Here is a 24220-nt window from a genome sequence, read left to right as displayed (position 1 = left end):
TTGGTTTTTCTTTTAAAGGAACCTGGACTTTGGCCTATAGATCTTATATTTAATTGAGGATAAAATATGACACAGAAAGAGCCTGTGATGGAGTGGCAAGGTGGCGTATTGTGTAACTGTGAGGTCTAAGGTTCAAGTCTTGGGATGCGCAATAGAGTATTTATTTTGTTGTTTGAGCTGTGTAGGAAGTGGAGTTGGACTGGATCTGTGTGGTTGAGGTGGTCATAAGAAAATAAGGAATTTTCCTAATGGTTGAAAGTAATCCCACATCGAGAAGCTAAAATGGGAATTAGTGAGAAGCTGGCTTTAAATAAAGCGAACCAAATGAGTTAGTGAAAAAGAAAAAGGTGATTAAGACCCAATGCAGGATGTACCAAGGTTGGTGATCATAGACTTGGGCCCGTTCTCATAAACAGGTGTGTATTCACACCCTTCTTTGTTAGAAATCAGAAAAAGCTGAAAGCCGCCACGAGCGTTCTCGTGTGCTGAGGCTGTTCTGGGCCTCGATGGGTCTATGGGCCTGCTTGTGTAAATCTAACTGTTAGGTGAGAAGTAGTTGGGCCTGATGGGCCATATGAATGTGACTGGGCCTGATAGGCCATGTGAACAAGATTGGGCCTAAAGGGGCCAAATAATAAGTGTGGATGTGTTAGTGTCTAGTAAAGGGGTTGTGGACCTAGTTTTTGGTAACTACTCAAGCAGACATAAAATTTAAATAATTAATTAATCGCGACCGTGGATGAGTCATAAGGTTAAGGTGTGGCAATGGGTATATGCATGTCTAGTATTGGATCTAGGGAAAGCTTGGTACTTAAGTGGTCCTAATGACTCACCTCCTCTTCTTTGGAATCCTACTTGGTGCATAGTATCTGTTCACTTTAGCCAACGAGGACTTGTTAACGGGCCAAGGTAAGTAATAAACCCATAATAAAGAAAAAATACCGAAATACCCTTGGTTTGTAAAATTACTGAAATACCCTCAGTTTGTAAAATTATTAAAACACCCTCAATTTGTAAAATTATCGAAATACCCTTGATTTGTAAAATTACCAAAATACCCTCGATTTGTAAAATTACCGAAATACCCTCGATTTGTAAAATTACCGAAACACCCCCGATTTGTAAAATTATCAAAATACCCTTATAGTGTAAAATTACCAAAATACCCTTGTAGTGTAAAATGCCTGACATACACCTGTAGGGTAAAATGACTGTTTTATCCTTGAGGGTAAATGACCGACTTAGACTTCAAATTTCACTGATTTGATTATGAATGTATGACTATGTTTTAATTGTCTTGACTGTGGTTGTATGACTGATATGCTCTTAATATATGTTTAAAAGACTGTTACTGACTATAGTTATTCTGCATACACGTGTGATGATTGAGCATGACATACATGACACATTGCATGGGTTGGAAATTATGGAACGGAAGAAGTATATGAGGATCGTATGGTTGCTTGATGACCGTGGATCCACCGATGGCTATTAAGCCTAATATTTGATTAGCAACTTACTGCAATAAAGGTAGTACTGCAACCGGGCTACCATTGATGTGTATTGGATGGGTGGGTCGATATTTATATCCTCACATGATGTATACCGGGGGACAGAGTTAGTGTGTAGCGGTTGGATTATTGGGGTGGGTTGCACAGCATTGAATGTATGATATTATTGTGATATTATTGCGATGTGGGCTTCGGCCCAAATGAGGCTAAGATGGGCAAGGCCCAATTGATTTTGTTATGGGCTGCGACCCAAATGATATTGTAACGGGATTTGGCCCACGTATGCTCTGAATCGGACTGTACTATTACTGTAATGGGCTCTGGCCCAAACTGATTCTGAATTCTGTCTATTTACCGACTGTTACTCTAGTAAAGGGATTACACACTAAGTTTTCATAAACTCACCCCGTTTATTATCTGTGCAGGTAATCCCCAACTTTAGGTGGATCGGTGTCGCAGAGGGACTCAGAGACGACCACACAACTGCACATGTTTTTCTATTTTGTTTATTTAGTTAAGCACCTTGGTTTTTTATTTGAGTTGTCTTAAGGCCTCTTTATTTTCTTAACCTTTTATTTGAGAAATTTATTTAGCATGCTTAATATCTGTTAGAAGTATGGCATGGTTTTCTAAAAGAACAACTGGTTTTCAAAATTTCTCATTTCTGCAACTGTTTAAAAGTAAGCTTCCGCAGCAAGTAAGGTTTTAAGGGAATTAACGTTTCATAAGTTTTAAAATGGCCAAAGGTTTTGAGCAGTAAGAAGGGTTTTCAATGAGAACATGGTTTTCGAAAAACACTTCAATGTGACACGCCAGATTCGGGCCTAACTTCTAGGTCGGGTTTGGGATGTTACAATTACACTGTAAGATTAGAAATGTAGATTTTTGTATTTATTTTGTGTTCATTTTCTAAAAATATAGATACTCTAAGTTAGTCAGAAGACCGATATAAATTTGATTGAAAGTCGTATGCGTTTCCGGAACATGTGTTTGTTTAGGAGTTAGAAGTCAATGCGATTTTGCCAGCTTTGAATAGCGATAACTCGGAGGTTGGTATCGAGGTGTTGACTCGGATGGTAAGAGAGGTGTTATAGAAAGTCTTCGAGGCTAGTTTAGAGAGGAATAGAGAGTTATTTCAAGGTAGGTGTGTGGATTGTGGAAAGAAAAGGGATCGTAGTCCTTTGAGGTTGGAGCCTTGGTCTACGAAGCATATAAGAATGCAGTTGGGTGTTAGTAAAGGTTATGCGGATGGTTCTAGTAATGGGGCAAGCGAATCGATTTGTGGGCACTGTAAGAAGCGTCATTCGGGCGATTGTTGGAAGAAGTTGGGAGCGTGTCTTAGATGCGGGTCCACGGAGCATCGAATTAGGGAGTGTCTGAGACGACATTGAGACAGGTATGGTTGTAGGTTGTTGTGATTCTATGTGTTATTTATTTGAATGACATTGATGTTTATTCTTTGGATAATGTTTGTGTGTGTGATGGATAAATGGGTATCTACTTTAGTAGCTAAGTGTTTGGGTAAGTATGTGAGTGTTTAAGGTCAAAGTATGGTATGGTAATGCTCGGTTTAAAGTGCGCAGCAGGAGTGTAGTGGTAGAGTTTGTGTTAGACAACTGCTCTTTTAGTGGGAAATTTCAGGGGCAAAATTTCTTTAAAGAGGGGTGAGTTGTAACACCCTGGAATTTAGGGTTAGAAGTTTTGAGATTTGTATGTATGGCCAATGGCTAGAATGAACAATTATATTTGGTTCTGTGTTCTAGGGTCAAAATAGACCTGCTGGTCTGGTGGTTGGTTGTGTGTTAGTTTAGCTTGGGGTCTTGTGTTCCAATCCTTGTGTAGGCGTGGGTGTTTATTATTGTCACGGCTGTCTGAAAGAAAGTTCGAACGGGTTTGGAAGTCTATGTAAATGGATGAGAGAATGGGTAGTTGAGATCGGGTTAGTAGGAAATCATGCCTTGATTTGGGGGGATATTAATTGTTTTTATTTTATTTTTTATCAAAATTGGTTTCTCTCTTACAAAAAAACCGACGTCTGTTGTGCTCCCCTTCCCTCTGCACTTTCGTATTCCCTTCGGCTTTTTCCTTTCCATTTTATTTTTTGGTGTTCGGGTGATTCAAGGATTCGAAAAAGGGGAAATTGTGTTGGGAAGGCGTTTCGATCTTTGTTGGTGTTTGGAATTGAAAATTCAGGTGTGGGTTCGGTAACTCTTTTATTTCATTGTCAAAATTTTGATTTAGTTCAATGAAATTCGACATATTTGGTGTATCTATGAAAATTTATCATTCGATGTGTCAATTGTTGCGGTTTTGCTTGAAATACTGTGGGTTTTTGGTGTGTTATTGGGATAATAGTGGTTGGGTAGCGTTTCAAGAGCAAAAGCACGTTCTACAGCAAGTTCTAGTATGGTTTCGTAACCACACGGGTGGTTCACACGACCAGTAGAATTGGGAATTAGGGCTTTAGGGCCAATTTTGGTGCTACACGGGCATGTGAAATCTCCACACGGCCGCATCTCCTCTTCTATTTATTTTTAGCACTTGTGGACAATAAGTTACATGGACTGCTCACACGGGTGTGTTCCCTCTCCACATGGGCATGTGTGGCCTTCACATGGGCATGTAGATCCCCACACCGCCTGGGTTTTTTCCACACGGCCGTGCGGCTCTGTGTCTTTTTTTTATCTAATTATGATTCTGTGTGTTCCGACCCTTGGCTATGTCTCTATAAGGGTGGTCAGGACTTTGTTTCAACCTGGACTTGCATGTTATTTGCAATCATAACTTTAATTAAGCAATTTGGTTGAGTGTTAATTGATGTTATGTTATATATGATTCTAATTTTGGGCATTTGAATATGTGTATTTCTGATTTCGTACTATGTTTCTGTAAGTCTGTCTTCAAATGGTGTGCATTTTACATTTGTATTAATCTTTTTGGGTTTGGTTGTGAAGAGAAGGAAGTTTGATCTATTCTGGCAGTTTCAACTGCAACATGTCTATACAGCAGTTACCGCAATGCACAGTACAACATATATGTCAGCTCTGCTGCATATTAACATTTGAGTGGCTTAGTCCACACACTTGGTGTGTAGGGTTGGATGGGCCTTTCGAGGTCCTATATGGTGTGCATCGTTGGGTGAGTTTAATTAGCTCTTTTTGAGGTGTGATTGGGGGACCGAGAGGTGTTTGGCTGGTTGGGTGGGTTTTCATTGCTTGTTGCATTCATTCCGCATTCTGTATGTCTGTCTGATTGCGAGACTAACTGTTTATAGATCGAGGTGTTTCAGTACTGATACATTTGATTTGTTGGTGAAGACTATTCATATTTCAGATTGCCTTTGAGTTTTATTATTATTATTTTATTTTTATTGTGGCATTTTGGTGATCATTTATCTATCGTTTTCGAACTCACATTGAGCTCGTGTAGCTCATCCCCTTTAGTTTATCCCTTTGCATGTACCCTTGTTTTCTGTAGCTGGACTTGGCACAACGAAGGTGTCGGACAACCATGTTTTAGAATCAACTTTAAAAGTATTTTCATAAATTCCACATTTATAAATAAACGGTTTGAATTGTAAGTTTTATTTTGAATATTGTGCTATGAATTTTGGGTTTTACGCACGTAAGGGTCTTTTGGACTAAAATTTTTGTAATATTGGGATTTTACAACAGAGAGTTTTACGTAACTTAAATAACATTTGTTTTCTAGCTGGTTAAACTAAAATTTTACCTACGATCACTTCAGTGATAAATGTAACCTCCGAGATTCGGTCTAAACTTCTAGGCTAGGTTTTGAGGCATTACATTTTCTAATGTTTTATTTTTAATTTGAGAAATATTGAAGATCTAATTTCATTATTAATGTATACTTCAAAAGAAACTCATTATTAATGTAATAATTAATAATTTTCACAATCAAACAAATAAAAAAATTGTTTATTTCACTCAACATTATTGTTTACTTTTTTCGTTATAATCAAATTACTTTTGAAGATTTCAATACATACATGAGTTTCTATAAAAGAATAATATTCTACAGTGAATTTTTTCAACTCATAAATAAAGTAAGGGATTAATAAGAATTTATAGGAGTATCATAATTTTAAAAAAAAATAAATATTTTTAATATCACAAATATTATAGTTAATATTTTGATTTAATCTCTTTTAATTTTAAATTAAATATAAAAATTGTAACACCCACATCCGTACCCTTCGCCTGGATGGGATACGAGGCATTACCTAACCCTAAACTCAAGCTTTCATACATTTTTGAGTCACCAAACTCGACTCAATTTAAAAATTTTTCAATTTCTATTTTAAACTTCTTATCATAGGCCTACGAGTCCCAAATCAACCATTGGATATTATTCGGGCTCAACCTGTGTCCGTAAGCCATCTATAGAAAATTTGTCTTTGAAACAAGGCACACGCTCGTGTGGAAGGGCAACACGCCCGTGTGGCCATTTCAACATGGTCGTGTTGATAGCCTGTGTGGCTCACACAGCCTAAACAATACAGGGACACGCCAGTGTCCTCCACCCGTGTGGAAATAATTCTAAATGCATACCTACAGGGGTTTTCACACGGCCTGGCACACGCCCGTGTCCCTGGCCCATGCCCTTCACACAGCCATGACACGTCCGTGTCCTAGCCCATGTGAAAAAACATGGACATTCTATTTCTGACGTCAGCAACCCTAAAATGTCACACGGTCAAGGCACACGCCCATGTGCTAGGCCATGTCCTTCACACGGTTGAGACAAACAGCCATGTCTTTACCCGTGTGTATACTACCATGCATAATGACTTGAAAATTTTACGTGCAGGGGACACACGGCCGGACCACACACCCAAGGGCAGACCGTGTGTCACACACGGCCTAGACATACGCCTGTGTGTCTACCCGTGTGGACAATATAAGGCTATTTATCAAGCCTCTTTTCCACCCTTACTTACACAACCTACACAAAAGCAACCAAAACCATTATAAGACTATCTCATGCAACCAAATCAGCCACAATAGACAACATTTCATTTGTTCGTTTCACTCATCTATGAAAATAACATCTTTGTATATAAATCAAAATGAATGTTAGCCATCATTCAAAGCTTAATACAAAATGGGGGATTTATCCCAAGCCAACACATTTGGCCAAATTAATAATAACCCAAAACACAAGCCTAATTCCCTATACATGCCATATTCAAAAATATAAATCAAACTATACCGAATGCTTCAATTGATAGTGTGATCGATATCTCTGACTTCCATTGATCCTAGAGCTAGATAGGCGGCATTATAAGGAAATGGAAAATGAGAGGAAGTAAGCATAAAGCTTAGTAAGTTGTACATAAATAAATATGCAACATAATTTTACCATTCATCATCAAGCATCAGAATACACAAATGGGCATGAGCAAAACTTACTCATTAATTTCACTACACGTCATATAGCATATATTGAGCTCACATTTCCTACGTACCAAATAGGTACCTATACCTCTCACAACACTGTTATACTTTTCTCATTAACTTTAAATCATAACTTTCACCGTTGAACCATTTGGAACATTATCGGATATTCTATAAGCCTCAAGCATGGGGTAAGTTGCCGATGCCATGTCCCAGACATGGTCTTAGACTGACACATTTCATAGCTGATGCATGTCCCAGACATGTCTTACACTGGCTTACATCTCGAGGCCGATGCATGCCCCGGACATGTCTTACACTAACGCTCGTCTCAATGCCGATGCCATGTCCCAGACATGGTCTTACACTGGCTCTCATAATGTGGCCGATGCATGTCCCAGACATGTAGCTCACACAAGTGACCCAAACGTCATGGCATGAATATCCGATTTATTTCCTAAGGTTCATTCGGGAATTCTACTATCTCTATTCTCATCATATTCTCTCATTTCCACAATCAAGCAATACATGCTATAATAATTTCATATATTATCAATGTAGTTGTATTATTTACATACAACTCACCTCGGATTACAAAATGTGGCGACTAGTTAATTTAGTCGATTTGCTTGGCTTTCCCCCGGTCTAGGTTCAGATTCGGTATTCTTGATCTATAATAACAAAATGTACTTATTTATTCACTTTATCAATCTAGGCATTCTACAATTCATAATTGGGCAAAATGACCAATTTGCCCCTAACTTTTACAAAATGACCATTTTTCCCCTAAGCCCGAAAATCGATTTTTATAAAATTTCTTCACATCTTAAGCCTATTCGAACCCTTTCTACTCTTATAGAAATTCCAAATTCTCACTATTTCACACACTTATCATCTATTTTACAACTTATGCAAAATAGTCCTTTTAGGTGTTTTCATGAAAACACCTTTTAAAAAAGTTGTTTATAAGACACCCAAGACTCATTTTCTCCCATAAAAAATCAGCAAATATTAAAAATCCTTTAATGGCAAAACCCTGAACTCTTAATCATTTTGCAAAATAGTACCCTCATTTGAAAGCTTAAGCTTCAAGGGTCTTAAAAATGCAAAAATCGTCAACAAAGGGTATGGAAATCACTTACTTGTGAGTCAACTAAGTAGCTGAAATTTCAAGCTCCCAAAGCCCTATTTTTCTGGTAAAATTGGTGAAGAAGGAGAGGTGAAAGAGATGATATCATCCTTTGATTATTTTATTTCTACTTTAGTCAAAAAGTCAAAAATCAATTATCTAACATTGAAAATTTTCAATTCATTGTCCCCTATGGCCGGCCACCCTATTTCTAAGGGTATAATTTCCCTTTAAAGGCCCCCAATATTTATTCCCTAGCTATTTGACACCTTTAGCTATCAATTCAGGACTTTTGCACTTTATGCGATTTAGTCCTTTTTCGCAATTAGGCTCACAAACGTTAAAATTACTTCACCAAATATTCCATGCATTCATATAATAATGCTATAACATCAAAATAATAATGGAATAATTTATTCGACTCTGGATTTGTGATCCCGAGACTACTATTTCGACTAGGTCAAAAATCAGGTTGTTACAAAAATTATATTTTTAGCCCTCCTAAAAAATAACATATCAATTTAAATCATTTTAATATAAAAATTTTAACTTTCACATATATTGTTTATAATTTATTTTAATATCACATATATTTATTTTGAATATCTATATTTACTATTTAAGCTCTTGATTGAGTTGATGTTACAAGTAAACTAGACATTAACTTAGTTAAGAAAACGACAGCAATGCCCTTTCATAATTAAAATGAGTACGATTTGAAGGTATTTTAGTCTTTTTATTTTAAAAATCCAAATAAAATGTTCACGCGATAGGATTTAAACCCACGATAATTGCATTAGCAAAACCTTTAACTTATTACTTAACTAAAACTTTTTTTAGTACTTTTATACATTTTAATTTTATTATGCACACTTTATTAGCTCTGTCAATTGTATATATTAGTAATGTATTGAATAAACATTTATGTTCTAAATTTGTAGTTTCCACACACATACACGTGTGATATGATTTCTAGTATTATTTGCGAGTGTAGCCAAGGGCCAATTAAACGGTATGATATAGATTTGGACAAACTATCTCGTTAGTCACCCAACTTTTAGGGTGCTTTCATTGGTCACCCAAACATTAAATTTTTAGCAACGGTTGATTGTATAAGTTGCATCATGTTTACACTTTCATTTTAGACACCCAACTTCTAGGTCGCTTTCATTTTGATCACCCAAAAAATCCTTTGTTTAAATATTGATTAAGGTAAAAAAAACTTAAAGACTAAAGCGAAAAAGTGGTAGAAACTAAAATAATGCATTAAAAAATATATCAAATTATACTTGTTTACCTCGTTACTAAAAGATCTAAATTTCTCTCTCTTTTTCAATATTAAAATTTTAAATTTCAAAGCATCAAAATCAATTAAATAAATTATTGAAAATTTTTGGTAAAAAGACCTCTCTATTCCCTCTCAATTTCAATATTGAGTAAATTGGTCCCTCTAAAAAAATCAGAGCAATTTAATCCCTATCAATTTCGATAGTGAGTAACTAAGGACAATTAATCATGTCGTAAATATTTTTCATTAATTTTGCATAAATTTGTCTGGAATAATAAAAAAAATTAGCCCGCCATATTTTTGTAAATGTTTTAATGTTGCAGCTAAATTTGTTGAATTTTTTAGAAACAAGACGAATTAACAAAATATGCAAACAATGAGGGCTAAATTTGCTATTATACCAATCAAAATTATGCACAATTGACAAAAGACATTAACATTGTTATTAATTGTCCTTAATTGCTCACTTTCAAAATTGACAGGGATTAAATAACTCCAATTTTCTTGAGAGGGACTAATTTGCTTAATTTTGAAATTGAAAGGGATTGGAGAGGTCTTTTTACCTAAATTTTTTTATCTCTTAATACTGTCAGTCGATTTATTACTATACTATTGAAATTAAGTAAATTAATTAATTTAATCACCTTCTAAAATTTAAAATGTTATTTTTGGGTTCCAAATTAAAATCAACTTAAATAATTCATCTTTGATAAATGTTTATAAAACCCAAATTTATTTTGATTAAATGATCTTAAATCTTCAAAAAAATGATCTTAAATCTCCGTGTTAAGCTAAAAAAGCGAAATATCCTTACAATTAATTAATTTTATCTTTCATGAATAATTTCATTACTTCTTTACCCAAATGAAGAACAAGCAATAAATTAATTGCAATGATTTTTTTTTTACTTTTAGCTTAGCATGGAAGATCAAGATTATATAATCAAGAGAAGTTTAAGTTTCATAGAAAATTATTAAATACGAGTTATTTGAGTTGATTTCGTTAGGAATAATCTGAAAGCGAATAAAATATTAAATTTAGAAGGAGATTAGTTTAATTAATTTTAATATTATAGTGACAAACTAGTTAACTTTATCAAGGAATAAAAATGTTTAACAATTTATTTAATTGATTTTGATGTTTTAAATTTTAAATTCGAAATTGAAAAAAAAGAATTTTAAAATGTAATAAACAAATATAATTTGACAATTTTAATGCTTTATTTTAGTTTTTAATTTTTTATGTTAATCCTTAATTTTTTTACCCCAATCAATACTTAAGAAAAATTAAAACCAATATGGAATCGACTTAAAAGTTTGATGGCTAAAATAAAAGTATAAATATGATGTGACATATATTGTTAACTGATGCTAGAGATTTGATAATTAAGAAACTCAAATGAAAACACATCAAAAGTTAGATAATGAAATTCTAAGTATTTCATTTTGAGTGACCAAAATAAAAAGATTCTAAAAATTAGATAATCAATTAAGAAATTTACCCTATCCATTTAAACCCTTTTAAAAGTTTATATATTTTTCAATCTGTTTTAATTTTTAATTAAATATAAAAAGTACATTTTTTACTCCTAAAAATAACAAGTTATTTTAAGTATTTGAACATAAAAATTTTAACTTTCATCTCCAAAAAAATTTTAATTTTATCCTAGGTTCTAACTTTTACATTTTAGCATGTTATACCCAAAAGAACATACAAAACTGGGACAGCGACCATTGGATTTAATGCCCTCAGGTTCTCTGGCAACGTTACGTGACTGCTTCTAGTTGAAGATCATATAAAATTTAAAATTTAAGCCCCCGGCGAGGATCGAACTCGCGACCTTTCGCTTACGAAGCGAACGCACTACCACTATGCTACGGAGGCAGCTGTGATACAACTTAAGACATTACTTTTTTTACTATTATCATTACTGATAGTAAATCGGTTTATATGGTTGAATTTTGTTTGTTTTGCTGTGAATAATGTTTAGTTCATATTCTTTTCGTTATTGAAGGTATTTAAATATTCCAATTGCTTGAATCTTTTTTTCGCATGCATGATGGATTGTGAAACATTTGGAGATGAATTCAGGCTGTACGACGTAGTGAAAACAAAGTACTGGAATTCTGCCATAAATATAAAATACTCCAACATACATAGAACACTCTTTCTTACATCTTGTTTTGTGAAGGTTGCTCTGTTTGCCGAATGCTGCAATTCAAGACCATATTTCTTCAAAACAGTTTCGAAAACTACAGTTGTTCAAAAAAAAAAAAAAGGGAAAACTACAGCTGTTTGATAATGACTTCTACAGGCAGCTACAATTCACCCAGCTTTCATGTGAAAAATCTCTCATTTTGTTGATTCTTAGGTTTAATGCTGTTGAGACAATAACTTTCTTATTTTTTGTTTTATAAAAGATTTAACACTTAACGGGAATATTGTTATTTGTTCATTAAAAAATAATTTTAAATAAATTTATCAACTAAAGTACTTGATTGTCCTTAATTCAATAACGTTGATGGTCAAAAGACGTAGAAAGAGAAAGGAGATGGTTTACACAGTGGTGAGATGTTAAAAGTCATTGAAAGAAAAGAAGCATATGACATGTAAGAGGAAGATTGAAGAAAATGAACTAGATTTCCTGAGGCCAAGAATAGTTATTTATAGGCGAAGATGTCCATCTCTTGGCACTGGGTCTTGACACAGTGCTTGTTTTGTCATGGTTGGCCATTTAGAGAGCATGATAGTCTCTTAAATAACTGATGATGAGATTGATATAGATAAGTGAGACCCCACTTGTGTTTCATACGAAGGAGAGATTTAACACTTTTCCTTCATCAGAAACATACTACATATCATATAAGCATACATCCGGGGGCCAAAGCTGGAAAAATGTTGCTCATGGGTAAAGTTATAGCCGATGAGGTATAAATAGCAATTACCCCAATCGAGGGAAATATTATGGTGACTTGCCCTGAATCAATTAACTTGTTTCCTTATTGAGGGAGTTATAATGTTGAGGACATTGCTCTTCTGAAGACCTCAACTTTAATAGAGGGAGGTGTCATTTAGGTTTTCGCCAGCTAATGCCAAAGATATATATATATAGATATATATATATATGTATGGTTCCTCTTCCTGTAGCTAAAGGCTGGTAACTTGGGCTAAGGTGCAACAAGCTTTGAAGACAGGCCTTTTTGGTATTTCAGCCGGAGAAGAGAGAGAAAGAGAAGGGAAAAAGAAAAAAGAGAGAAAGGAAAGGGAAAGAGAAAAATGGATTTTTTTTTTTTTTACTTGTAAACATTAAAGTAGTATTTAAGCTTATTATTATAATGATTTTAAATATTTAAATTAATTATTTTAATGATTTAGTTTAAAAATATTTTATTACTAAATTAATTTTATTTTATTTTAAAATTAAATATTTAAAAGAGTTAGCACACATGTTAATCGCGATTTTATTATGATTTGCGTTGGAAGAATTAGAAAGAAAGCTAAAAATCAAATTATTTAAATAATTATTTTATATAATTTAAAATAATATGATTGGAGAGTTGATAAGCATGCATGTCAACTTACAATTGAAAAATAAATAAATAATTTAAGATCTATATTTGCTTAATTTTAAATGCTATATTTAAACAAGTTTATTCATGCAGGTCGATACATATTATTCAAAGTATTTATTTGAATAGTATTATGTAAAGAGGTTGAAGGAATCATGTACTTTGTATTTTAGTTTATATTTTCGTAATTTATTATAATTACTAGAACGTACTTTTAGATTTAATTATAAAAAAATAAATGTTACATACTTAAATAATAATTATTTATTATAATTTAAATTTATTTATTTATAACTAATTTTTAGACCGAGCAAAGCTTGGTAATAAACTCTAGTTTCAATAAAATTAAAAGACAATAATAATATTTTACTAAAAATTTAATATTTTTATTAGTGTAGAAAGATGTAAGTTCAAATAAGTTAAAGTGAGTTTATTCTCCTATTTAAAGTTCAGGAGGTAAAAATAGTTATTAAATTTTGATAGAATTTTCTTTTTATCACTGAACTATGAAAATTTACATTTTGTCACTAAAACTATCGACTTATAATGTTTTATTCACTCGTCCGTTAATGGTTGTTACAATCTTAATGGAAAAGTGAGATAGCACATTAATTCAAGGATTAATATCTAATTTGATCCTTAAACTATAGCTAAAACATTTAATTTGATACTTTTACAATATTTTTAACAATAATTCTGAAAAATTATTAAAAATTTTAAAAATATAAGAAAAAACTCTGAAAATTCATATTTATTTTAAAATTATAAAAACATATTTTAGATTAAGATTATGTAAAAAAATTAAAAAATTCATAAAACTTATAACAAACAAAACACATATTTACAAATTAAAAATTCTTACTTCAACCCAACTTCATCCGCCTTTGATAAATTGCAAGTGGAAATGATTAAGGATTTCATTCACACGTTTTCTTAAAATATTTTAGGGAGGGATTAAGTTAGTTAGCAAAAAGGTTGTTGCTAAAAACACAAACAACAAAAAGTAAATTAGGGTCAACAAAATTTATTTCGATTTAAAAAATTTGAAAAATTTTGAATTTTTCAATTTTTTTTGAGTTAATTCAAATAAGTAATTTGAGTTTGAGTAGAATTGAACTATACAATTCGAATAACTTAAGTAATTCGAATAATTCAAATAATAGATTGGTGTAAATGCCCCTTTAGTCCCTGCTCAATTTTGAAAATGAGCAAATTGGTCTATTCTCAACAAAAAATTAAAAATTTACAAAAAATTCAAAATAATTCAAAATAATTTTTAAAAATACAAATATTTATAAAAATTTCAATTTTTTTAAATTATAAAAATAAAAAATTCTAAAGAATATAAAAATGCTAGAAAAAAATTCTAAAACAATAATTTCGGGAACCTAAATAAATTAATTAACCATTCAAGTTTATCATACTAAAGCATCTTTTTTTTCCTCTTGTTTTGCTTTAAAAGAGTTTTCAAATATATATGATTTTAAATTTACATGCTCTAAAATAGAATTAGTTATTTGGTAACAAGATGTTAATTTGACAGGTTTAACTTTTTTAATTTAACTCGAACAAATTTACTCGACTCGATTAGAAAAAAATTCAAATCGAGTTAGGGTGAAATGTAACACCCCTATCCTCGGTTCGACCTAAAGAACCTAATATAGGGATATTACATTTGGTGCCAAAGTGAATTTGGCTAATCACTAACATATTTGAACATTAAAAAAAAAAGTTTTTATAACTTATATTTTAGTTCCTACTACTTGGAACACACTTGATCTTCCTAAGTACACGCCATTCTATTCAAAATTTTGAAACATACCCTTTTGGCAATTAGAGATGTGATGAGATGGATGCTCATAATCTCAATTACAACTATTCAAAATCACAGTACCTAATCTGCGCATGGAAAACAAAATTGTAGGCTGAGTAAAAACTCAGTGGTATTTCTATAATCTGAATATTTAAAGACAAGATAATATAATGGCACAATTAAATTATAAGGACATATTAGTGTCTAATATCATAACTATCATTTTCATTTATTAAACAATATCCTAATTCACACAATTGCTATATAAATGGTTATTCACATATCAAACCATATTTATTCGTACAATGGCATCAGTCATGCAATACCCAATTCATGAATACATCATTTCATACCATTCTCAATTCATGAGTATATAACTCATATATTCCATGTATTGCCAATATATTTCACATTCTATTTTCAATTCACTATATCACTTCCATTTCTCATACCATGCCATTTCAATATCAATTATAGAACTTTATTATTTATTTACCCCTATTAACACAACTCGGACTCGGATGGATACACGGATCCAACCAACACACCAGTTTGGCACCCAGTGCCTCATTGGATAATTCGAAGTAGTAAATTGACACCTAGTGTCTCATCAAATAAATCTGAAGTAGTAAATTGACACCTGTGTCTCATCGGTTAAACCAAAGTAAATTGGCACTCAATGCCTCATCGACTCAAAGTCCAAGAAATCCCTGAACTCTTCCAATCCTATGGCATGCCATCTATATTCGACTCAGGCCAATATAGTTAATAGGGTTTCAATTCACTTTCTAAATGCAACAAATATCCAATATTCAAATTTCACATTAATATTTATTTCAATTCAAAGAATCAATATATTCATAATATATATATATATATATATATCAATTTAATGCATTCAATCAACTGTTAATTCAATTCAATGTCAAAGTGTCAAATACTCACATCAACACTTACCATATGTATTAAATAAAAAATAAAACAATTAATAACTAGTTTCGAATTATAGAAATACAAACCAGAAATTCTGAGCTATTCAATGTTGACTTTATCTTTCCCCTTTTTAGTCAAGGATTTCGGTACGACATTAGCTACGGAATTAAAACAATTAAAATTCATCAATATAACACAATTCAATTTCATATTGAATAATTTAATTTTTTACTCAATATTTGCCTAATTTTTAATTTAGTCCCTAAATCGAGACAACTTTATTTCTTTAAAATTAATCTTGTATTTTTATACAAATTTTACTTTAAACTAAATTTAACTCCTTATTTTCACTTAAATCCCTAAATTTCAAAATTTTTACAATTTAGTCCCTATTACTCAAAATTTACAATTTATTCTACAATTTAATCATTTTTCATTCTTAACTTAAAAATCTATCAATTCAGTCCCTAATGCTAAAATTATTCAACATTAACAACATTTAAAAACTCAATAATTGCTAAAATTTTGACATAGGTCGGGTAGTATTTAACACCGGGATTCCAAAAACATAAAAATTACAAGAAAAAAAGGGACTAAATTGACTAACCAATTGAACTTAGAAACTTTGAAACCCTAGTCTTGTCTTTCTCCTTTCTTTCTTTCTTTCTTTCTTTTTTTTTTCTTTTCTTTCTTTCCTTTTTGTTTCATTTTGTTTCTTTCTTTCTTTATTCATTTACTTATTTGTTTTGTTTTATTATATTTATTTTATTATTATATTATATATGTTTACTTAAATATTAAGTAACATATTATAATATATATATTTTAACTTAAAATTTTATAATAATTTCACCATTATGCGTCATTCATAAAATATGAAAAATTACTTCTTTAGTCCTTTTAATTTTTTTCTTTAATCTACAATTCAACTTTCACCCTTTATGCAATTTAGTCCATATACTTAATTACTCTTAATTCATGCAAATTCACCTAATCAAAACCTAATTAACTAAACAAATAACTTGAGTTTGATTTACGGTAACGGAGTCTCGAAAATACACTTTTCGACACTTCCGACACCCGTGACTATCGGGTCGTTACAAAACAGGACTCGTCAACTCGATTAAATCAAAATTTTTCACTCGATTCGATTGAATGATCACTCCTAAACTAAATTGATGTCTAAGTTGGTGTGCACTTCTCTAGGCACTAAATGAAGAATAATAAACACATAAGACACAAGAAGCTTTTACGTTGTTCAGTTTCTCTTCTATGGAGCATAACTCGGTGAGAAATATGCACTCTCTTCAAAAATTAGAAAGTGAACCTACTCAATTACACACACCGTGATTGTTCCCTCACCCTTGCACTTTGAAGACACAATACTCTTACCAGTATGATCACCCATTGTGGTCACAGCAAGTAAAACCGCAACAAGCAATTTTAATATCAAAATAGCACTCTTACACAATTATTCTCACAAGAACAAATTAAGTGTCTAACTTTCAATCCATTTTCCCAGGCAAGTCTCTCAAATATATAGATTTTGATTTCGAAACTTGCTTATAATTGAAGATCTAATACAATTCCAATAAAAAAGTAATATCATAAGAGAAATACAATATAAAAATAACATATGAAGTAAATATGGACTCTATGGTAGCTCATCAGTAGAATCACGATCCAATCCAAAGTCCATAATCCAATAAATTGCTTTGGGGAATTTCAATCCAAATCAATCACTAATATTTGTATTCCTAAGCAACGTGGTCTTTCATAACGCTAGATATTCACCATGTAATCAGTATAGCCCAAATATAAGGTTCAATAAGTTGCCAACACCTAGATTTGGAAATTGTTTACACACATATTTGATGGGCAGGAAAATGGGCACTCCCTTTGACATCAAATTTTCAGTTTCATATTTTTCAACAATCTCCGCATTTGTTAATTTGTTGAAAAAAGCACTCAATACAGGAAGCTTGAAATAGAAAAAACCAACTCCCTTCAGTATATACACCTTAACTTAACTTAACTTAGAAAGTAATTAAGCAATTAATCATCACTGCTAGGATAATTTGCATCAACAACTAACTAACAATAATTATAACTAAGTAAGTTAATAAGGTAATGTCGAATGCATTAATGTGAATCAAAGTTAAAGAAATCCAAGTTTATCACCAACAGCAGAAACAATAAAATATAGTAGCAAAATCACCTAACAAATATCCAAAAATTGTAAAACAGAAAAAAAAAAGTTCATAAAAATATCCAGACAATCTCGCCCTCAAAATGAGCATCCAACAAAGGCAAAAACAACGTCAACAAATCCAGCAAAAGAAACAACACCAACGTCTTCTTCTCTCCCCCTGTCTAATCTTCTTCCCATTTTTGTTCTACAAGACTGCCAAATTAGGTTGCATCATCAGAAGCATGAATATATGCAACCAAAGCTTGTGCGTTGGATATATGACTTATATAGTATGTAGCATCATTTACAATAGTGAAATTCATAGCCCAAGATATGGGTAAATGATATACTTTCATTGAAATTACATGATAGATGAAAAATAAACGTGGTCACGAGTAGTCTGTCTCTGTGATGAATGATTTAACTACTATATGATAATAATTTTCTTTTTATGAAAGAAGATGTAATGGTTAACATGAGATAAAATAGGATCATATTAGGAGAACGAATTTATCCCAAAGAGATTAAGGATATCCTATGAGGATAACACACTTATGACAAGATCATTGGACAAGCATTGATCGAGTAGCTTTCGCAATAGTATGTAATTGGGGAGAGCTCAATCATGATACTAGTGGAATAAATTCATGACTAAATGAGTTTATAATTAATAGGAGAAAAGCTAAAACTTAATTATAAATTATTTGAGTTCTAATCACATATGTCCAATCGATCCGTCCATTAGCTCGTTGAAACCAAAAATGAATTGCATGTTGAATCAAATAAACAGAAATTGATAGAAATGATAAAGTTAGAGAAATGGGTTACATCCGAAAATGAATGTGGTTTCTCACTTAGTATGGAAATGACTTGATAATTAATTTAAGTTTTTTGAATTATTATTTTAAATAATGAAAGTTCAAAAATGAAATTAAATTAATTGGTCATTTGAAATTCGTTGAATGTAAAAATTAAATATATTTTCTTAAAGGTTCTTTTACGATAAAGTTTTCATGATTTAATGGACTTAGAATTGGATTGAGAAAATTGTTTAATTGGGAAATTAATGTATATTTTGGGAAATAGAAAAACATGTACTGTGTAGGATTAAATTATAAAGTGCTTGGTTAAAATTTTAAGAAGCACATATAATTGGACCCAATACAAGAGAGGTCTGAATCCCCATCATAATACATGTGAGGGGAAGCACACCCTATTAGCCCCTCTATCTCCTAGTTTAATTAAGGAATTGTTTTTCTATTTAATAGACATAAAATGCATTCTTCTAATTCAACTAGAGTTTCACTTCCTCTCCCTATAAATAAATGGCACTGGTAGGGCTAAAAACACAATAAGTTATATACAACTTTGAGATATTGTTATTCTGCCCAAAAATAGTGAGGATTTATTTCTAAATATAAATTCTATTTTTCGGGAATAACAATCCTACTGGTTTCTATAATAGAGAGGTTTACTTTCCTACTGAAAGTAAGAAAATTATTTATGTTTTGTGTTTGATTCGAAATTGTTCGAGTCAACACTCAAAGTAGTTCGTGATAAGAAAATAGTGGAGAAGGTCGTGCAGTTGAAAGCTAAGAACATCTAGGATCCATCTAGCCCAAAACACAGGTACTATTTTGGGAAAAAAGTTTATTGCTATAAATATCACAAATTTACCCGGTTATTAAAATTTTATTTTCTCACTGTGCAAGAAAACCATTTTCGAACCAGATTTTTTCCAGCAATTGGAACTTCTTTTGTCACCATAACTTTATTAAAAGGGAATTTATCATTGAGAACTTTTGTAGCATCCTTTTCTAAAACACCTTATTCATACAAGTCTTCTTCTAAAACTAGTTCAGTAACATTAGTGGTAAAGTCACTTGGGTTTAGAGAGTTGGTGGAATTGGATAAGGGTTCAAAAGTAGCATATGGTACCAAAAAAGGATTTTGTGGAGCACCTTCTTCGTTTTGCCTAGTTAGGGCTTGAATGAGAGAGTTAATCCTTCTTTCTTGAAATCAAGATTTGACACCAAATGTGACAAATTTTTAGTAAAGAGTTTAGAATAGGGACTTTTGGGTTTGTAACACATCAAACCCAACCCGAAATTGGATCCGAATATGATGTGTCACAACTAAAATCAAACTAACTTCAAAGCATTTGGTGGAAGCTTTATAAAATTTTACAAAGTTATAGATATAAAATATATAATGGTTGTTGCTTACTATAGTTGATTGTCATCATTGTAGTTTAAAATAACATGCAAACAATTTGGCATATAAGTTTTTAATAAATATATTTCATTGAACAAAATATAATAATTTAAATCCAAGCATCGATATTTAAATAAAATCCCACAAAAACAAAGTACTGTCAAAATTGTAGTTCTTAATATAAATCATTTCCATAATAAAAATATATGCCACCCCAAAAGTCATGCATGATATGGAATAAAACTGCCAGCTCACAATAGCAGCAGCACCCTGGTGTAGCCTTTCTAACAAACAGTCTTCCTTCAGTCAGCAATCCTAAGAAAGAAAAGATAAAAGAGTAAGTTCATACAAACTTAGTGAGTTCTAAAAAGACATTATACATATATTTACTTACATTACAACTGGACCATTAAAAGGGACTTACACACAATAGTTATAGTACATCCAATGGTGTTTACAGAATAAAGACAGACTTAGCATGCCAACTTACTTAACACATAGGCGTATACTGTACACCAACTTAACACAACTCAGACAACATATCTTCATGCCAGCCATGTACCAGAATTTTGAATCAGAAGCATATCATACAGTCTCATTCACATACATACTCTCCATTAACTCCTCATATCATTTTCATTCAGATTAGCATGTTTTATCGTGATCTGCTAGTTCGATTTGCAAATTAGTTGCCCTACCGGAGGCTACACAAACATATCTTCTCTTCTCCATTACCATAAATTAGATCATATTTCTTATATCAGAACTATATAATAGTGGCTTAGGCTTGAAGGATAGCACTCACTTCATATCACAAATAGACTAAACTCAAACTAATGACACTAAATGACCATTAACCATGCACATACACCATTCATACATTACAGAGGTGGGTGACTTACCTTACACGAATTATAAAACAAATAATTTTACAATACATGGAAGTAAAAAAGAACTCACCAAAAATTCTAGCACAAGTCTACAAAGCAAGTTATTTGCCTTTATCGTTTGGACCCTCATTAGCTTCTTAAGCTACAAGGAAGATAATTGAACATATCAGATCATCAATATATCAAATTTAACATGCATGCAAGAATTGATAGCACAAAATCCAGAAATAAGAAGTTTCCTTCCTCTCACACCATTTTTATTTATTTATGAATGCAATAATAAAAATACGTAAATGACTTCAGTAATAACCAAATGGTTCATCAGTAATTACCAGTGATCTGGTACTAACGTAGAAGTTAGCTATACTGCAAACCTTTACTCTGATGAAGTCTTCTAAACTTAAGTTTTTCAAAAATTTTAAGAGTAAATCAAGAAAGAAGAAGAAGATATAAAGGTGTTTAAAAAGACCACCGCTATCCTTATATACTTAAACAACATATACAATGATTAGTGGAAAAATCAGATAATTCCACTAATACTCTTGATTCTCGTGATTAAGTGCATTTAACAACATTTATGTCTTATCATCTACAGTAGTCTAGTTTTGTTCTAACTAAATCTCAACTTGACTAACCAAATAATCATACATTAAAATAATAAAAAATCTAAAAAACTATGAACTTAACGAATTTTCCCAAAGCATCTAGGGTGGACAAATACTTAACAGAAGAGTTCATCAGACCCTAGAGCTCACCAAAACTAGAAGTTCGTCGAATAGCGAATTACATAGAATTTTATACTTAGCCAGTACAAATACTTTACTTACCCAAATCTATCTTTAATTTTCCATCTATAAGCCAAACAGTAACCAATGACAAAGACTCCGCTAGATGGGTTGTTACAGGGTTTGTTTGTGGATAGAAGATTCTGAAACATAGGATTCTCTTGAAGGGTGGATGATTCAAAAATAGAAATAGGAGTGGTTTCAGTCCGATCTTAGGACGTTCCTGATTTTTGGTGCCACCATAGAGGATGAGAGAGTGGGGACTCCCTAACTTGCATCACAACTGGCCTAAAAATGGCCACTTGGATCAGAACTAGGGTGTTTCTCATATTCTTTTGCAATCATCATCTTAGTTCTTGCCATGAGAAAAAAAAAGTTAAATACTTTAAAAGATCCTCTGTAAGAGAGCGTAAACTTGCAAAACAAGAATACTTGAGATATTTTAGATAAATCTTCATAAGAGAATTGAGAGGTCTTAATTTATGTGAATCACTTTTTATGGATAAAAAGAAGTGATCTCAATCTCATTGCATGTCATTCCCAAAGATATAGAAAGAGAAAAAGAAAAATCTTTTTGATATTTTCCCACAAAAAATAAACTATAAAAATAAGGAAAATATTCCCTCCAAAACTAAAAATAATATAAGTTAAAACTAAGATAACGTTTGTCTTCAAAACAATATTAAGAATGATCGTTTGGATGCCATTTTAATTAACAAACAACTTTAAGGACGACATATACCAACTGAGCTCCTCAAGCTCTCAAACATGTTGGCATCCAAGGCTTTTATGAATAAATCAGCTAGTTGTTTTGAGTTCCCACATGTTTAATCTTAACAGTTTCTCTTTCCACTAATTCACGAATGGAATGGTGCCTTATATCGATGTGCTTAGTCCTGGAATGTTGAATAGGATTCTTCAATATATTTATGACACTTGTATTGTCACACTAAACGGTGGCTATTAGCAAAGCTATCCTAAAGTCTTCAAGCATTTGTTTCATTCAAAGCAATTGTGCACAACTACTACCTACTGCAATGTACTTAGTCTCTGCGAAAGATAACAAGATTGATCATTCTTTCTTGCTATACCAAGATATTGGATAACCTTTTGAGTAGAAACACCCTCCTAATGTACTTTTCGATCATCCGCATTCTCGACGTAATCAATATTACTATATGCTACTAGGTACATATAGTTGTCTTTAGTGAACCAAATAGCAAGTTCAAGACTTTCATGGACGTACTTGATGATCCTCTTCACAGTCTTAACATGAGATTCTTTTGGATTGACTTAATATCTTGCATATACACCAACACTAAAATTCAAATTTGGTCGACTTGCAATAAGATACAACATAGTTTCTATCATACTTTTGGAAGTGGTTTGAGGAGTGGACACTCCCTCAATATCTAAACTTAGTTTCTCAATCGCTGATAAATGAGTCCTGACAGACTTTGATTGTTTAAGACCAAACTTCTTCATAAGGTTATTAGCGTACTTTTAAGTGGCAGGATCTGATACCAATTATTAGTAAAAAAAGCTCGTTGCTAATAACAAAAACAACACAACCAAATTGGTGCCTGAGTTGGTGGACACTTCTCTAGACACTAAATGAAGAACAATAAACAAACAAGACACGAGAAGATATTTATGCAGTTCAATTTCCTTACATCTGCAAAGCTGAGCTCAATGAAAAATATGCACTCTCTTCAATAATTACATATTAAATAAATATAGACTCTATGGACTCTATTGCAGCTCATTTGTAGAATTACGATCCAATCTAAAATCTATAATCCAAGTGATTACTTTGGGAATTTCAATCCAAATCACTTACCGATATTTGTATTCTCAAGCAGCATGATCTTCTATAATGGACTAGATATTCACCATGTAATTAGCATAGCCTAAATATAATGTTCAATCAATTGCCAACACTTAAATATGGAAATTGTATCCATACAGATTTGGTGGGCAATGAAGTAGGCACTCTCTCTGGCACTAAATTTTCAGTTTTTTATATTTTTCAACAAAATTAGATATTAACCATTGAATTAATGTGCCACCTCACTTTTCCGTCATTAACGAACGAGTGACCAAAGCGTTACAAGTCAATAACTTTAGTGATCAGAATATAACTTTTCATAGTAAAGTGGTAAAAAAAGAAGAAATTTCACCAAAGTTTAGTGACCATTTTTGTAATTTACCAAAAAAAAAAAACCTAATAAATTTTAAATGTAAGATTTACCCTCAAACTATATAAGGTTTTCTACTTATATACCTAAAATATTTCTTTGGTAATAAATTATACTTAAACTATTAATTTTGTCTCAATTTACTCAATATACAATACAAACCAATGGTAATGTGCCATGTGTCATATTCTTACTAGAAGTTACATACTTTTGGAGTTAAAATAAGATGAAATTGATAGTTTAGATACCTCTTTTGATTAAAAAAACCGTAGAAAAAACAAT

The 24220-nt window shown here is 31.9% G+C and overlaps 1 non-coding gene across 1 annotated transcript; it reads right to left on the bottom strand.

The window, feature by feature from the left end:
* Window positions 1-11157: 11157 nt before the first annotated feature.
* TRNAT-CGU (transfer RNA threonine (anticodon CGU)) lies at window positions 11158-11229 on the bottom strand. Its single transcript has one exon. It is a non-coding gene; the product is annotated as a tRNA-Thr (tRNA).
* Window positions 11230-24220: the final 12991 nt, after the last annotated feature.

The sequence above is a fragment of the Gossypium arboreum genome, chromosome 3 (genome assembly GCF_025698485.1).
Source record: "Gossypium arboreum isolate Shixiya-1 chromosome 3, ASM2569848v2, whole genome shotgun sequence".
NCBI lineage: Eukaryota > Viridiplantae > Streptophyta > Magnoliopsida > Malvales > Malvaceae > Gossypium > Gossypium arboreum.
The sequence above is the reverse complement of the archived record's forward strand: the minus strand, read 5'-3'. Positions and strand labels throughout refer to the sequence as shown.